General features: G+C 43.8%; 1 long non-coding RNA gene across 1 annotated transcript; it reads right to left on the reverse strand.

The window, feature by feature from the left end:
* Nucleotides 1-7,063: 7,063 nt before the first annotated feature.
* LOC123377758 lies at nt 7,064-9,539 on the reverse strand. The gene is made up of 3 exons (XR_006582313.1): nt 9,412-9,539; nt 9,111-9,225; nt 7,064-8,053 (listed from the first exon to the last, which is right to left on the reverse strand). It is a non-coding gene; the product is annotated as an uncharacterized LOC123377758 (long non-coding RNA).
* Between the last annotated feature and the right edge of the window lie 483 nt (nt 9,540-10,022).

The following is a 10,022-nucleotide window of genomic DNA, read 5'->3' on the forward strand; positions in this document are numbered from 1 at the left end:
CCCTAACTTCTGATGGGTCTGTCTTGTTAAAGTCATGCATTTTGTACTACTAATGATACCGTTCACTTTTATAGTCCTTTTCTCCCGAGGATCTCAAAGCATTGTGAGAAAATTAATTAAATAAGCCTCACAGTCCCTGTCAGCTGGCTGAGTATTGTACCATTTTCATAGGTGGGGGGACAAGGTTGACAGAGATTCTGATTTGCCAAGGGGTATGCAGAAAATCAGTGGCAGCCCTGAGTACAGAACCCTGAAATTACTGCTGCTACTACTGAGCTTTAATAAGTAGATGACAATTCCTCTTTCATGTACTGCTTGTGATACAGCAGCTTATGGAATCTAGCAGATATAAATGGAGGTACGGGCTTGCTGTTTATTGTAACAAACCTGTACCATTTATACCAGTGTGGTGGATGAAACTTTTTGGGCTAGGTTCTCAGCTGGTATAAATTGGTGTAGCTTCTTTGAAGTCAGCAGAGCTACACTGATTTATACTATCGGACATTCTGGTCTATTGTGTAGAAAGGCAAAAGAATAACACACATATATAAAAGGATAGTAGTATTCTCACCATAAGCACCACCGTTACCAGGGGTCCAATGGGACAAATATGGTTTGTTAGGACAACCAAGGCCCTGTTTTATAAATGAGACTTGAAGTGGGAGTGCCAATGATGACTATGTATTGAAATGCAACTTCTAGTATAACTCCTTTTTAATTGCTCATAATTTTTTTATACCCAGAGCTTAAATTCAGCCAGAGCCGTCTGAAGCAGAGCGCCAGTAAATATTTTCAAACCCATGAGAGCCCTGGCACCTCCCACATGGCACAAGTCCTGAGTCCCATACTTCCTCCAAGGCTGAAGCCTCAAGTCCCGGGGCTCCAGGGAATATTCTGTGAGAATTTAAGCCCTGCTCATACCATTTCCTTTTGCACCAAGATTGGCAGTGCTTTGTCTCTGCTCAAAGGCAATTTTTTCTGTGGAAAGTTTCTGCCAAATCCAGTTGGAATGTGAAGAATCAAAACAAAACTAAATAGAACATTTATTCTGTTATGTTCCAATCAGACATTTTGCATGCATAAGAATAACCGCTGAATGAATTTTGCTTTAGAATCAGTATTACTGGTATCTAGGGAACAAGCCAAGTTTGAAGAATATCAGGCTTATAGTTTGGAAGTTACTACTTGGCATGCGTGAAAATAATAGATACTTGTATTATTGCTGTTATTCTGTGTTTCTTTGCATTCTACATTAGGACTCTGGTGTTTTGTGTGTACAATGGGTTACCTCTGTTCAGGAGAAACCAAGAACATAAATAACAAGTTAAAACAGATCCGGGCTAATGTGTGAAGAAACCTTGCATAAAGTCTACAAACACAAGAGCTGGCTCCATCTAATGCTACACTACCCTCAGTGCAATTAATATTAAAGGTATACTTTATTTTAGAAAAAAATATGACCTTAAGGACTAAATCAGAGGGAATACAGTGCTTCTGTCTGATAAATAATTGATACAAGCAAGCATGCTTTTATCTAAAACTACTATTTATTAGATTTCAATCACACAAACACATATGCAATAGGCTTAGGATATCCCAGATATAGTTACCTATAGTCAGAGGTGGTTTCGAGTGATCATCAGCCAGCTTCCAGGGGGTCTCTTTCTGTACAGCTGATGGGAAGTTTAGGTGTCAGCTTCTTGCCCAAAGAAAACTCTCTTGTGCTGCTCTGAGGTATTTACTTTTACCTAATCTTTTATAGCTAACTCTAATAAAACACACAACCTATAGTATCAGAGGAGTAGCCATGTTAGTCTGGATCTGTAAAAGCAGCAAAGAGTCCTGTGGCACCTTATAGACTAACAGACGTATTGGAGCATGAGCTTTTGTGGTGAATACCCACTTCGTGAATGCATCCCACATGAGCTTTCGTGGGTGATGCATCCGACGAAGTGGGTATTCACCCATGAAAGCTCAGCTCCAATACGTCTGTTAGTCTATAAGGTGCCACACGACTCTTTGCTGCTTTTACAACCTATAGTGACTCCTAGTATGTGAGCATAATAAACTCTAATAGGTTACCAAGTCTCCTAATTTCAACAAACTACTCTTATCTCAAAACATTTCTGATATTTCTAGTCAATAACAATATGTCAGGGTCACCTAAAACCAAGGTCACTATTCACTCACTCTCTTTCTGTCCCATCCTTCCATTCTGATTAACAAACTGCGAGTATGCAGCTGTCTGACCTTGCCTCACAAAGACCTAAGATTTTCCTAGCTACGTGATGTTTGGTTTTCAGTTGGCAGGTGCTGAACATACAAAATGGCTGACAGCAGTACCATCAAGTTTTGGGGTACACACAGGAATGTCAAATTCTGGAGTAAAAATACACCTCACTTAAAATTCAAACATGTCTCCAACACTCCTGGATCACCACTTCAGTTAACCATAGGATCATAAAAGTTTAGGCTGGAAGGGACCTTTATAGCTCATCTAGTCTAATCCTCTGCACTGAGGCTGGACTAAGTAGTACCTAGGCCATCCCTGACAGGTATTTGTTGAACCTGTTCTTAAAAACTCCAATGATGGAGATTCCACAACCCCCCTATATAAATTGTTCCAGTGCTTAACAGCCCTTACAATTAACAAGTTTTTCCTAATGTCTAACCTAAATCTCCCTTGCTGCAATTTAAGCCCATTACTTCATGTCTTGTCCTCAGTGGATAAGGAGAACAATTTTCACTCTCTTCCTTGTAATAACCTTCTACATACTTGAAAACTGTTATCATGTCCTCCTGGCCCCGACCCCCAGTCTTCTCCAGACTAAACAAAATCAATTTTTTAATCTTATCATGTAGGTCATGATTTCTAGATCTTAAATAATTGTTGTTGGTCTCCTCTCCTCTTTCTCCAATTTGTCCACATCTTTCCCAAATTGTGGTGCTGAGAACTGGACAGTTGAGGCCTTATCAGTGCTCAGCAGGGCAGATGAATTTCTTCTCATGTCTTGCTTACAAACTCTCCTGCTAATACATCCCAGGATGATGATCACTTTTTTTGCAACTATGTTACACTGTTGACTCATATTTAGTCTGTGATCTATAATAATCCCCAGATCCTTTTCTGCAGTACTCCTCTTCCTATGCAGTCGTTTCCCATTCTGTATGTGTGCAACTGATTATTCCTTCCTAGGTGTAATACTTTACATTTGTCCTTATTGAATTACATATTATTTACTCCAGTTTATCAAGATCATTTTGAAATTCTAATCCTGTCCTCTAAAGCACTTGCAACCCTTCCCAGCTTAATATCATTCACAAACTTTATGCAAATAATTTATGAAAATATTGAATAGAACCAGCCCCAGGATAGATCCCTGCAGACTCCTATTTGACATGCCTTTCCAGCTTGACTGTGAACCATTAATAACCACTCTCTCAGTTGTGAACCCAATTTATAGTAGGTTCCTCTAGGCTATATTATCCTAGTTTGTTTATGAGAAGATCATGTGAGTATCAAAAACCTTACTATAGTTGAGCTATATCACATCTACTGCTTCCCCCATTCACAAAGCTTGTTACCCTGTCAAGGCAGGATATTAGATTGGTGTGACATGATTTGTTCTTGACCAGATCTTTGATTAATTTATTTTTACGTTATCATGAAAGTCATTGAATCAAATGATTTAATGACTGTTCTTCAACCAGTTCTGATTACTAGTATTTCCCATATATATATACGCCCCACTGTAACAGCTTTTCATGACTGAAAAGCTGTTAAGGTGGGGCAAATAAATCTCTGGTGCATGTATGACCTCACTTGGGATTGCATCCATTTATACTCTTGCTGAAGTTAGTTCAACAGGATTTTTGCCTGAGTAAGGAGTGCAGGATGGATCTCATACAAGTTAATTTGTCACATGCCACACAGAAGACATATTCTGAACTGAAAGGACAAGATAAATGCAGAGTGTGCTTGGGCCATTCATGTAATAAAACTGGAATGACAGTCTGAATCTAGAAGTTGTATTCGGTGAGAAGTCTGGGGAAACTGTATTACAGTAATTGACTTCAATATGATCAAGACTTTTTAATGACTCCATGAGATTTTGTGTATTTTCTAAGTCTACATTAAGATGTGCATTTTGGTGCAGTGCTTCTAATCAAAATTGGCTATATTTTATTCAGACCTTGGAGCTAATTGGCTTATGACTGACCTGCTTAAAGAATATCAGAATTGTCTGTTGGCTATTCCTTTATTTGATTGACTAAGAATCTAGCAGCAAGATAGCAAATATGATGAACCCAATTCATTAAAATTGTCCCCATTATAGATCATTATACATTTTCTGTATAAAGTAGGCCATACTTATAGCATGAAAGAACTATAGATATGTAAAATCATTAATCCACTGCCCACATTGTTTCCTTCTGAGTTACAGCCCTCACAGGGATAGGATAAAATGGAGGAGAATAAAACCCAGATTGTTCGCACTGCAGTAAAAGAAACATACAATATTAACCTTTGAAACAACTTAACAATGGTTTTGTTGGATTCTCCACTACTGGCAATTTTAAAATCAAGATTGGATGTTCTTCTAAAATATATGCTTTAGTTCAAACAAAAGTTAATTCAGGGAAGTCCTATGGCCTATATTATACTGGAGATCAGACTAGATGACTATAGTGATCCCCTCTGGCCTTATCATCTATTAATGAAAAATGTGCAAAGAATGAGAATGAGTATTTCAAAGGGACAGTCAAATTAAAGATCATGGGCTTGATTTTCCATTGCCTTGCACCTTGTGCAGTCGTCTGAACCTACAAAAAGCGAGTCTAAAAGTGGTACAAAGCCCTATTCTCACTCTGCCAGCCATTCATCGGGGAATGGGATTTGTTTATTTTGCATAGCAATTTATTTTTCTTTCCGTGTATGTGTGTTTTGTTTTGATTTTCTTCTTTTGTTTTAAGCACCAGACAACACTTATGGCTTGCCTACAGACGCAGCTGATAGCAATATTCTTGGGGGCGGGCTGGTCTGAGCAAGGTCGTAGCCAGAGGTGGGACGTGACCTACCCAATAACCATGCAGATCTACCCAAATCTGAGCAACAGGCACAGTGCTTAAAGCGAGAGAGGTCGCAGGGGGCCACAGCCCCAGAATGTTTGTTTGTTTACGATTGAGCTGGGTCTTGGAGGAGCTCAGTCTTTTAGTCAAGCTACTGCAGCCTCATACCACTCTGGTCAGCTCTGCTTCCCCATCAGTATTGGATCCGACTCAATCCCATACTGTCCAGCTCCTGTTAGTGCCTCCCCATTGGTTCTCAGCTTCCAAACAATCAGCCAATCAGGTTTCGGCCTGGCCTCTTCCCCAGCTGTGGCAGAGACCATATCTCTGCCAATGGGGAGGAAGTAACCACAGCTGGGTGGAATGGGATGAAGCCGGAGCCTGTGCCAATGGTGAACAGCCCAGAGCCTGGGATTGAGAGTAGGAGCCTGTGAACTGGGTCACAACACTACTCTTTGGCCACCCACCTCTCTGCCACTCACTAACTGGAGCTGTGTATTGTGGGGTGGAATTGCAGGCAGTTTTGATTGGGAAGTGGTGCAGTATGAGGCAGCAGCAGGTTTACAAAAGACTAAGCCCCCTAGTGACCTGGCTACATCAATTCCTCCCCTGGGGCTGCAAGCCACCTTCCCCTTTCCCCCAACACACACACATAACCTCCCTCCATTTTAAACATAGTGCCTGCTGCTCAGATTTGGGTGAGCCCTGTCTGATCCAGCCAAGTCGTGCCTACGCCCCTGAGGTATGAAGAGGCTGAACCATGGCCACCCATCACCTCTGCTTATCTACACAAACAGTGTCCGGCAAGCTGGGGTGTAAATCTACTTCTCACTAGCCTGGTGTGCACTTAAAGCAGGGTAGATCCAAGCACATTAGGGAACTTTCAGTACACGCCAGCAAGATCTGCATGGACAATTAATGCATGGCAGGCTAGTGAGATAGTTCATAGAATCATAGAATCATAGATTATTAGGGTTGGAAGGGACCTCAGAAGATCATCTAGTCCAACCCCCTGCTCAAAGCAGGACCAATCCCCAAATGGCCCCCTCAAGCATTGAACTCACAACCCTGGGTTTAGCAGGCCAATGCTCAAACCACTGAGCTATCCCTCCCCCCAGCTTCCTATGCACTGACTGTAACTATAGACACACCCCCAGGCACATGCTTAACTTTATCCACGTGAATAGTCTCATTAATCACACCCATAATTGCTTGCAGAGTTGAGTCCTAAATGTGTAGGGCCCAGGGTAAAGCTAGGTCCAAGAAGCTATTTTTTGCATTGTGATCTGAAAGTGTTGAGATTTACCGTCATACTGGCATCTAACAGGATTAGTTCCAGACTGGTGCGCTAGCTGTTGAAAATATTCGGTCTCTTATACACATGCACTTCACTCCTGAATACTAATATGCATAGCACAGCATATGTTAATAACGATAATAGCGTCGTCTCATGAGTGGCACAGGGGCGACACTATTAATGTAAGGGTTTTGCATTGCATTTGCATTGTGAAGCAGGCAATCCAGTAAATTGAACTGCTCATTACTATGCTTGAAGCAGAGGCGGATTAACTAGTTCAGAGTGGATAATCATCCAATAGTTTTGATGCTCTCTGAATCTCGTACAACCCTCTTGCATTAGTAAAATAAGGTTGGGAATCTTGGGCCCAGTGCAGGAAATTTGTCCCAGTAAGGAGTGGAATTAGTCTATGGTGACAATAGAATTTCTTATGAGATGATTGGTACTTTCTGTTTACTTAACCACGATTGATTGATTGACTGACATGTTAGTTCTACAACCAGTTATCTTTTTATCCATGTGCCCATTTATACTAAAAGACTTTATAGGAAAAGATAACAAGACATTGGTGCCCAGTTACATTGTACTGCCACCCATTGCTTTTTGACAGATTAGAACAATTAGCTACTGGCTTTGAGCCCATACCTTCCAGAGAGCGATGATCGGAGAATTCACTGTGGTGCCGATCCTCTGGGGAACAGGCCTAATGTAGAAAGTTCTGCAACCCTCCTCACACCTTGTAGGAATGCTACGCAGGGGGTATTCTGAGCCACTCCAAGGGTGGGTCAGGAGATGGAACAGGCCAAGTGTTATTAAACTGTGCAATTCTACACTTCTTCAATGGCCTATGGATACCATTCCATGCATGTTAGAATGTCTGTCCCCCCCGCCGTCGCCCAGATCTGTGCAGTCCCTGCACTCATGGAACAACAATGACTGCTTTACTTGTGTAACCCACACACCTTCTGGGTGCAGTGCTCTGTCCCATTTAGTGGCACCAAGACCACTGAGAGAGAGAATTAAATGAGTCTGCTCTATAGCCTTAACTAATAGGCATTTGGCTTTTAGCTCATGCCGTAGAAGCTCATGTAATAAGCTCCCGAGGTCCCCGGTTTGATCCCGCCCACTGATGGCCAGGGTCTGTCGACTTTACACCTGCACTTCCATGAGGAACTAGGCAGGGAGGAATAGGAGGAATCTAGGGAGTACTAGGAGTAAGTTAACTAGAAATGGAGCGTATTCTAGAGCCCCTAAAGGGATGCTGTAGCAGATGAGCTCTCACTGTATGCTGAAGTCATCCACAAAGCATTTGGGAACCCCACCCCAGGAGTAGTCTGGCACCGCCCCAGCCTGATCTGCACCTAAAAGCACAATTCATCCTTAGTGATTGCTTCAAAGCTTTCTCAGCCCACACATTGCGCACCTTCATTCAGTTGTGTAGCACACAAGAGGCACTGCTCACAATGTCATTATTCTGCATGTAGCTGAACTGTGTGTCTTATACCATCCTCTTTGTTTTGCCTCAAGAAGAGATGCTCATTACTATTCATAGTTTCTTCTTTCTTTCTTTTTTTTTGGCAGACTCCACAGTGTCCTCTGGGAGTTGAACCTCACTGACATCCTCATTAACTTTGATGGCAAATGAGGCACTTCGCATCTTTACACAGAGAACTGCAGTCCTTTTGCCTTTTAAAAAAAACAAAAACAAACTTTTTTACATGTTAAGTAGCTGTTTCAGTTTCTGCATTTGGACACAGAAGGCACAATATAATGAGCACAAGCCTTCAGAAGGAAGCAGCACTTTGTAAGGCTTATATTATATTGCTGTTCTGAGGTGCTGCTAGATCAGGGGTAGGCAAACTTTTTGGCCTGAGGGCCACATTGGGGTTGCAAAACTGTGTAGAGGACTGAGTAGTGAAGGCTGTGCCTCCTCAAACAGCCTGGCCCCCGCCCCCTATCTGCCCCCTCTCCGCCCCCTCCCACTTCCTGCTCCCTGACTGCTCCCCTTAGAACCCCTGACATCCAACCCCCCCCCGCTCCTTGTCCCGTGACCGCCCCCTCCCAGGACCCACCCCCTATCCAGCCCCCCTGCTCCCAATCCCCTGACTGCCCCCCGACCCATATCCCCACCCCCTGACAGGCCCCCCGGGACTCCCACACCCATCCAACTCCCACCTTCTCCCTGTCCCCTGACTGCCGCCTGATCTCTATCCACACCCCCACCCCCTGACAGGCCCCCCAGGACTCCCACATCTATCCAACCCCCCCTGCTCCTTGTCCCCTAACTGCCCCTTCTCAGAACCCCCCACCCCTAACCGTCCCCCAGGAACCCACCCCCTATCCAACCTCCCTGCTCCCAGTCCCCTGACTGCTCTCCCCAACCCGTATCCACACCCCCACCCCCGGACAGGCCCCCCCAGGACACCCATGCTTATCCAACCCCCCCCATTCCCCATCCCCTGATCGCCCCCCCCAAATCTCTGCCCCTTATCCAACCCCCTGGACCCGGCCCCCTCACCATGTTGCTCAGAACAGCATGTCTGGCAGCAGTGCCGCCTGGCCAGAGCCATACACGCTGCAGTGCTGCTCTGCAGGAGTGTGCAACCCCACCATCCAGAGTGCTGCCCATGCGGAAGCGAGGCTGTGTGGGAGGGAGAACTGTGGGGGAGAGGCCAGGGGCTAGCCTCCCCGGCCAGGAGCTCAGGGGCTGGCAGGACGGTCCCGCGGGCCGTAGTTTGCCCACCTCTGTGCTAGATGCTTGTATCATCTGTGTGTTCCTTTGCAAACTGTTTGACAGTGGGTGAAGTGAGAAAATTATCCATTAGTTGTTTGCATTCTTCTTTCAATTCAGTTAGTCCCTGTGCAAAGGGAAAGACAGTCACAATGCTTTCATACCCTTTGCATTTAAAAATTAAATAGGGGAGTAATGGCTCAGGAGATTAGTAATGGGTAAGAGAACCCTGTGCCACTTATAGGTGCCAGTTATTTGCCATGCATCCCCTATGCATTTGAAAAAAAAAATAATAATCATTAAAAATAATGACCTCTCCATTGCTCACTCAAATCCAGCCCACATTAGTAGCAGCTGAAAGACTTTGCAAACTGATATTTGTTCCGTATCCTCTGTTAAATGAGTTTGATAGTATTAATAGTCCATCATGGTCAAGTACTTGATTCTGGAAAAAAAAAAAAAGCATAGCAGTTGGCATTAACTAGTGCCCTTATTAGCAGCCTCAGTGGATAAGACAAACAGGTCATGGAAGATGAACTGTTATCTCACTCTCAGAGGCAACACCTCCATAGCTGAGCTGAGGCACTCCTGTTCTTAGACCTGCAGTGGACTCCTCCTCTCCCCTTGACCTGTCCCACACCCAGGCTGCCTGCTAGGAAGATGATTTGGGCTGTTACAGAATATGAGGCACTCAGATACCATGATGGTGGGCATGGTATTAAACACACACAGACAATAGCAAATATATCCAATCTTACTTCATCCTTCTCACGGGAGAAAGGAAGCTTAACATAAAGAACCAATCTAAGATGCACATCTTAAAGCTTTGGAGGCCTGCTGAGATACATGCCCCAGGTCTAATAGATCTTAATGTCACGAAGTTTAACCTGCTATACTGGGTAAATGTCCCTTTTTAAAATTCAT

Source organism: Mauremys mutica, chromosome 9 (assembly GCF_020497125.1).
Source record: "Mauremys mutica isolate MM-2020 ecotype Southern chromosome 9, ASM2049712v1, whole genome shotgun sequence".
NCBI lineage: Eukaryota > Metazoa > Chordata > Testudines > Geoemydidae > Mauremys > Mauremys mutica.